The sequence below is a fragment of the Oncorhynchus clarkii genome, chromosome 3 (assembly GCF_045791955.1).
Source record: "Oncorhynchus clarkii lewisi isolate Uvic-CL-2024 chromosome 3, UVic_Ocla_1.0, whole genome shotgun sequence".
Classification (NCBI taxonomy): Eukaryota; Metazoa; Chordata; class Actinopteri; order Salmoniformes; family Salmonidae; genus Oncorhynchus; species Oncorhynchus clarkii.
In genome coordinates, this window is record NC_092149.1 from 36,576,653 (window position 1) to 36,585,121 (window position 8,469).

Here is an 8,469-nt window from a genome sequence, read left to right on the forward strand (position 1 = left end):
TTTACGCCCCTGTTTCTCCTCACTCCTAGTTCCTGATGACCTTATGTACGCCTAGGACAGCGATGTGCTGCTGGCGGGGTGGGAGAGGGTGGTGGGGGGGCATCCTGGGAGGATGGGGGGTGGGGGGGAGGGAGAAGTTGAAAGCGCTCTCAGAGGAAATATTTGCACTACATTAAGCACCAGTGGGCAGTGCGGCATACAGACACCAAGCAGACACTGTGCAACCAGAAGGTGGCAGGTTAACCCTTGTGCTGTCTTAAGGGTCAAACATTACCCACCACTATGTTTAACAGCAGAGAAAACCCCCTACATTATATTTTTGATGACTTTTCCTAGTGAGTAACCCCGAAAAAGTGAAACATCGCCTTTGTTCATATTTCCATGAAAGCTGTACGTCACAAGGGTACAAAGATTGTCTTAGGGTCATTTTTGACCCGACAGTTATAAAATCATTTACACACCACAGAAACCACAAAGACACACACACACAGACAATGAGAAATTGAGATTGTGTGCTACTGATTGAAATCAGATAAAACTAAAAAAACGTTATTGTGCATGTGCAGCATCTCCCCTCCACGACACCACACATGATTCAAAGTTCACAGAGAAAATAAAAAAGTTATTGAAATCATTGTTTACTAATGGGGAATGCAGTCAGAGGCTATAAAGGTGCTGCAGATGACAGTCCCCCCAGTTCTCTCTTTGCTGAAGCCATGAGTGCACGTTTCAGTGCCCAACAGGTCATAGATCTGATTTTTTTCAGATGTCCAGGAGGAACAAGAGAAAAATGATTTAGAAGAGGAGGAGGTATCTGAAGAAGAAGATGGGGAAGAATACAACCCAGAGCACGATGCATCATCTTCAGATGAAGAAGAAGTCCCCCAAGCTGAAAGAGAGACATTTTTGTCAAAGAGCAGACAAATAACATGGTCCTTGTCACCATATGACAAGCAGGGCAGGATGGCAGCACAAAATGTCTTAAGGATGACCCCAGGCCCACAGGACATGCAGTTGCCCTTGACCAGGACATCACCAGCACATTCTATATGTTCATCACGCCAAAAAATCATCCTGGAGATGACAAATTTGGAGGGTTTCTGTAAATATGGAGACAGCTGGAAAAGGATGGATGAGATTGACCTGTGTGCCTACATAGGGCTGCTAATCTTAGCGGGTGTGTGTAGGTCCCGAGGCGAGGCTACATGTAGTCTCTGGGATATAGAGAGTGGATGGGCAATTTTCCGTGCCACGATGCCACTGAAAGTCTTTCACAATTTCTCAAGGATGCTACGGTTTGATGACCGTGAGTCAAGAGCTGCAAGACGTGTGAGAGACAAACTGGAAGCCATAAGAGAGGTCTGGGAGAAGTGAGTAGAGCATCTGCCATACCTCTCCAGCCCTGGGACTGAAGTTAACAGTGGATGAGCAACTGGTTCCATTCAGAGGTACATTTTTATTTTCACAAGTGGTTTTCACTGTTCATATTATTATGTATTGCTGTAATATCATTGATTTATGTGATTGTTTTCTCTGACACTGATACTTATTACTGATAGTAATATATTTTGTCAAAAGGTTGCTGTCCTTTCCGGCAGTATATGCCCAGCAAGCCAGCAAAGTATGGCATCAAGATATGGGTTGCCTGTGATGCACAATCCAGCTACGTTTGGAAGATGCAAGTCTGCACAGGGAAGCCGACCAGTGGAGGCCCGGAGAAGAACCAGGGGATGCGGGTTGTGCTTGATGTGACAGATGGATTGAGGGAGCACAATGTCATGTGTGACAATTTCTTCACCTCTTATGAACTCAGCCAGCAGCTCCTGAAGAGGAAGATCACCATGGTTGGCACAGTTAGAAAGAACAAGCCTGAGCTCCCCCCTGCACTCCTCACAACAAGGGGGAGAAAGGCCTTCTCATCAAAGTTTGCCTTCACCCCCACCACCACTCTAGTTTCTTACTTCCCAAAGAGGAACAAGAATGTGGTCCTCCTGAACACACTGTACAAAACAGCTGAGATCAGTGATCGTGAGGACAGGAAGCCAGCCAGCCATCATCCTGAACTACAACCACAACAAAGGAGGCATGAACAACCTGGACAAGATGATTGGAACTTACAGCTGCAGGAGGATGACTGCCCGCTGGCCCCTGGTCATGTTCCATAACATCATTGATGTGTCATTATACAATGCCTTCGTGATATGGAACAAGATCAACCTACCTGGATGCCTGATAAGCGGAACAAGAGGAGGGTGTTCCTGGAGCAGCTGGGAAAGTCACTTGTAACCCCACACATTCAAAGAAGGGAGTGCCGGCCCAGCACAGCAGCCTCTGCAGCGCATGTGAAAGCTGTTCGGAGGGCTGAATCTTGTCCTGATCCACCTGAAACTGCTGCTGGGTTAGGTAGGTAATCACCTTTATAAGACAACACAAATGACGCCGCTTGCAACGTTGATGCAGTCTCTGTGTGTATGTGTATAAACAAAGCGAGAGCTGACTGGACTGAAGGCCATCATGTGAATGACTCAAGTCTATTGGCATTAACAATGTGAAGCAACAAGATTAGTCAATGTAATTATGTTTAGTATAAGCACCATTCATCACTACTTACTCATCTTTACGGAGAAAATATTGGAATTAATTCAATTCAAACACGTTATTGCTAAGCACAGGTACAGCACTTGACAACCACTAAACAGAAAAACGACAGCAAAGAGCGCTCATGGTAACACTTTATTTTGAAGGGTACCTACATAAATTCTTCATAATGCATTCATAAACCATACATACTACATTCAGATGAAGTTCATAGGATTTCATAAATGCTTACAGCAATGCAAGGTTAGGATGAATGTAATTGTAGCTGGCTTTGATTAAATCAATTTGTCCCTGGGTTAGCTAGCTGGCAGAGGCCCAGACCCTCACTGTGTCTCCGATCGCTGTCGGCTCCATCAGGCCCCTTAGCAAAGAGCTAAACATGAGCATCAATGTGACCATTTAGTGTGTTCTCTGAGCAGATGCAGGCTGAAGGTCAGCCCATTGTGTTTGTTCCACCGCACCCTGCCTTTCACTCCGACACTCTGGGCCGCTGTCCACATCAAAGATGTTATTGAAGCCCAATCGGAAACCCCGGTTTGGCAGGGAAGCAGGGCATTAAGAGAGAAAAGGAGAGAAGGAGAGTAAAACGAGGGGGCCCTTACCCAACATGTAGATCTTACTAAACCAGTGAGCCGTGCAGAGAAGAACGAAATTTATACTATCATATCGTTTTTGTTTTTAGTAATTGCAAAAATAAAAAAATGCGGAGTTAGACAAATGGGAACGAGAGAGAGAGAGAGAGAGAGAGAGAGAGAGAGAGAGAGAGAGAGAGAGAGAGAGAGAGAGAGAGAGAGAGAGAGAGAGAGAGAGAGAGAGAGAGAGAGAGAGAGATTGAGCAGATGTGAATGACAGCTTTACAGTGTGCATAAAACTGTTCCACAGCAAGAAGCACACACTTATATTAGAAGAGCCAGCATACTCCAACTCATAAGACAGCATGCCTCATAATGTCATATAGTTCTTGGGGTCATTATCACTATGTGCTGAGAGGGTGGGGGGTGGACCTTTGATGAGTTTGTTGCCTGCAAATAATAGAGAACAATATCACTCAAACTGCTTTATGCTTTTCAGGTATGGTGTCCAACATCTAATCACATGAACTTTGTACGGTATTCAACAGCTCAATTTCACGAAGTGTCCTTGGAGGGGTGTCACTTTAGTGCTTCCCCTGTTCCAAGGCTATATTGTGTACACCCTCAATGTTTTCCATGGTGATGCCATCCCATTTTATTGGGTAGGTAATGTGTTTTATCACGATTTCCACCATATTGTTACTGATATATAGAAGTCAGGTACAGATAGGCCTATCTCAGGGGTAGTGCATTCTTCAGTCTAAGATTAGAAAAAATACAAATCATGTGGATATGCATGTTAACTTAACACTTAACACTGCTTTATGCCTTTCAGGTATGGTGTCCAACAAACATGAATCATGGGTTTAGTTATACATTTTGTACGGTATTCAACAGCTCAATTTCATGAAGTGTCCTTGGAGGGGTGTCACTTTAGTGTTCCAAGGCTATATTTTGTACACCCTCAATGTTTTCAATAAGTGTTTCTTTCCTTTTTCGCCCATGTCCGGGAGCCATGTGGGACAGCTTCTCAAATGATGATGTGGATTAACACACAGCAGCTGTCCCCCTCCTCAATCCCTCCCCCTGTCCTTCTCTCCCAGGTCCTGTTCGTCACCTCTCCGGTCACAGCAGTGACAGCACTATGATGGATTAGGAATTGTCATCCAGGACGCTTGTCACTTGTTTACGAGACGGCCATCCCTCATCTCTCACCACCACAGGCCTTATAATCCGGTCGACATTCTCTCTCTCTCAGCCAGACACCCGATACAACACAACACCATTTAAAACATGCTTTTTTCCCTCTGGGCTGTGATGCATTAATATATGTGGTCGGATTAGCAATCTCACAGGAACTGTGGTGATGTCTTCTCCTGTCAACCTCTACCTACCCCTGAGAAAGGCATGTTTGATACATACATGTATATCCCCAAGGACAGATGGAGGGAGCCTTTCTAACCTGCATTATGGTGTTGAAGAATAGGTGGTTTTAAATCAGTAACTGGGTTATGTATATGGAAGCAAAACATGTGTATTCATAGGTATGCCATATATTCAAATTTTAAATCTATTTAACAGGCACATCCAATACAGAAGGCCTGTATAATGTGTCTAATATTGTTGTATAATAGGGGCAAAACATATGTATCAATGTCACGTTCGTTGAAAGGAGTAGACCAAGCCGCAGCTGGAGTAGAGTTCCACATATTTTAATAAACAGAAACTCACCAAAAACAAAACAATAAAGCACAAACGAAACGTGAAGCTACTGGTGCGCACTCAGGCAACTAAATGTAGACAAGATCTCACAAACACAAATGAGGAAATGGCTACCTAAATATGATCCCCAATCTGAGACAACGATAAACAGCTGCCTCTGATTGGGAACCATATCAGGCCACCATAGAAATACAATATCACCTAGATGACCCATCCAAGTCACTATCACGCCCCAACCAACAGAGAAAAAACAGCTTACTATGGTCAGGGCGTGACAGTACCCCCCCCCCCCCTCCCAAAGGTGCGGACTCTGAATGCAACACCTGACTCAATAGGGGAGGGTCCGGGTGGGCATCTTTGATGGATGACGCAGGGCGTCGGGGGCAGTTCCAATGCGGGGCGAAGTACCCACTCCGCTCGCAGATACGTCTTCCCCCATGGTGGCTCTGGTGCGGGGATCATCGCCGGAAGCTCCGGACCGTGGGTCGTCGCTGGAGGCACCGGACCGTGGATCGTCGCCGGAGGCTCTGGACCGCCGACCGTCGCTGGAGGCTCTGGGCCGCCGACAGTCGCTGGAGGTTCCGGACCGCCGACAGTCGCTGGAGGTTCCGGACCGCCGACAGTCGCCGGAGGTTCCGGACCGCAGACCATCTCAGGAGGTTCCGGACCGTAGACCGTCTCAGGAGGTTCCGGACCGCAGACCATCTCAGGAGGTTCCGGACCGTAGACCGACTCAGTAGGTTCCGGACCGTAGACTGTCTCAGGAGGCTCCGGACTATATACCGTCGTTAGAGGTTCCGGACTGTGGACCGTCGTTGGAGGTTCCGGGCTGTGGAACGCCGCCGGAAGCTCTGGACAGGGAACTGTCGCCAGAAGCTCTGGACTGGGAACTGTCGCCAGAAGCTCTGGACTGGGAACTGTCGCCAGAAGCTCTGGACTGGGAACTGACAACAGAAGCTCTGGACTGGGAACTGTCACCAGAAGCTCTGGACTGTGGAGGCGCACTGGAGGCCTGATGCGTGGGACCGGTACAGGTGGTACAGGGCTGTTGACACGCACCTCAGGGCGAGTGCGGGGAGGAGGCACAGGACGCACTGGACTGTGGAGGCGCGCTGGAGGTCTACAGCACTGAACCGGCACAATCCGTCCTGGCTAGATGCCCACTCTAGCACGTCAAATGCAGAAAGCTGGAACAGAGCGCACCGGGCTGTGAATGCACACTGGAGACACCGTGCGCATCACCGCATAACACGGTGCCTGACCGGTTACATGCTCCCCACGGTAAGCAATGCCCCCACAAAATTGTTTTTGGAGCTGCCTCTCTGGCTTCCGTTGTTGAGCTAACTCCTCGTATCTTCGCCATTCCACTCTCGCTGCCTCTATCTGCTCCCTTGGATGGCGATACTCTCCGGCCCTTGTCCAGGGTCCTTCTCCATCCAGGATTTCTTCCTCTGTCCACTCCTCCTGGCCACGCTGCTTGGTCCGTTTTTGGGTAGGGATCTTCTGTCACGTTCATTGAAAGGAGTAGACCAAGGCGCAGCGTGAGTAGAGTTCCACATATTTTAATAAACAGAAACTCACCAAAAACAAAACAATAAGGCACAAACGAAACATGAAGCTACTGGTGTGCACTCAGGCAACTAAATGTAGACAAGATCCGACAAAAACGAATGAGGAAATGGCTATCTAAATATGATCCCCAATCAGAGAGAACGATAAACAGCTGCCTCTGATTGGGAACCATATCAGGCCACCATAGAAATACAATATCACCTAGATCACCCACCCAAGTCACTATCACGCCCCAACCAACAGAGAAAAAACAGCTTACTATGGTCAGGGCGTGACAATCAAGTTACATTTACCACATAAAAAAAAAATGTCTTGCAGTGTCTTGCAGTGCTTGTCTTTGCTGTCTAAACAAATATGTCAAAAGACTATGCTTGGGATAATTATTTTACACAACAAAGGGAATGCATTCAACACTGGGAAGAGTCATTGACTGAAGTTGGAAACGAGACACAGAACATGTCCTTCCCCTCCCTCTACTGTATTTCTTTCTCTCTTTCTCTCTCTCTCTCTCTCTCTCTATCTATATTTCTCTCTCCCTCTCTCGCTCTCACTCTCTCTCTCGCTCTCTTTCTCTCTGAGGCTTGTGGCAGCATGGGTATGTCCCCTGTGCAGTGAGGTTGTTAGGAGGACCAGCCCGCTGAGCCCAGCTCTCCCTCCTTCTTGCCAGGCTGCAGCTAGAAGAACATGTGGGGGAGATGACTGCCATCCTGCCATCCCCGCTCTGCTCTGCCCCGCATCTCCCAGTGAGACTCTCCCAGTCCTCTCAGTGTGGCCCTTGAGAGGGGCCATAATGTGCTCCTATCAGGTTTAATGGTCCCCACCGTGGACTCACTCTGAGATGGCATTAAAGGGAGGGGGTGGCTGCGGGTGGCACGCTATAATGGACCGCAAGCATATTGTCATTAAAATATTCCTGAACACTCCCCTGCTCGTGGCATAACCGCCGCCGAGAGAGCCATCATAATTGGCTCTGACAACATGGCATAATTGCCTTCAGCTGGCGGTCGGTTCTTTTACAGTTGACATTGTTCAGGGAAGACGGCGACGACGAGGTGATTGGGTGATTTGAATACGCAGCTTGTTTCGCTATGGCGGCCATAATTGAAATATGGTACGTGTGAACGGACGATTACATTACGAAGACCACTCGGATAATCACCTGACAGGGGAGTGATTGAGTCTACAATCTGCCACAGTGTCTCTCTGAGAGCAGAGGAGATATAAGGGGCGAGAGAGGAGAGGAAGAGGGGAGGGAGGAGAGGATGCGGGGCATCAGGAGGAGGGCTCTTGGCTCACTTTTTCGGAGTGGCACTGGAGTGCCAGCCTGGCATTCCTGGACTCTCTCTATCCCCCCGACTCTCAGACTCTCTGTCACTCGCTCCCTGCACTGCTTTGCTTTGGATAGTCCACCCCCCCTGAACCAGCTAACAGATGGCCATTCATCAGTCCTTCATTTTAGATAGATTTTCATTCATATTCATATTTCTCTTTCATTTCGGGGAGGGGGGGTGGGGGGGGTGAGCACCTCTCTACTCCTCTCTAACAGACAAAGACGGGCTGTCTCTGAGAGTCGGTGATGATTCGGGGGTGATTGGGGGGTTGTTTTGGCTCTTTAGTTCTTATTGCGGGGAGACTTACGAACGTATACTGGTGCTACAAAACTGGAATAGGTCTATTAAAAGTGTTCTTTTATTCTGCCTGTTCTTTGAGCAATAGTTGGAGATTGAAAATGATCCGATCAGTCCACAGTCAGTATTTTGGTATTTTGTAATACGTTTCAGACATACCTTGTGTTGTTGTCGATGTTGTTGTTTTCCCGTTCCTTCCAACGAGATACAAAGAAGTGCATAGTTCCACAAAAGTTAGAGCGCCACTAAGTGCCAGTATAGACACTAGAAACATCATTAGATAGAGAGCGGGCAAACGAGGGAGGAAGAGAGGGAGAAGGAAAGAGAGTTGAGGGAAGGTAGAAATAAGAGTGGCTATAATGACAGGCTAATGCATC

At 47.6% G+C, this 8,469-nt stretch overlaps 1 pseudogene; it reads left to right on the forward strand.

The window, feature by feature from the left end:
* Nucleotides 1–1,287: 1,287 nt before the first annotated feature.
* On the forward strand, nt 1,288–4,318 carry LOC139385518 (piggyBac transposable element-derived protein 4-like; annotated as a pseudogene).
* Nucleotides 4,319–8,469: the final 4,151 nt, after the last annotated feature.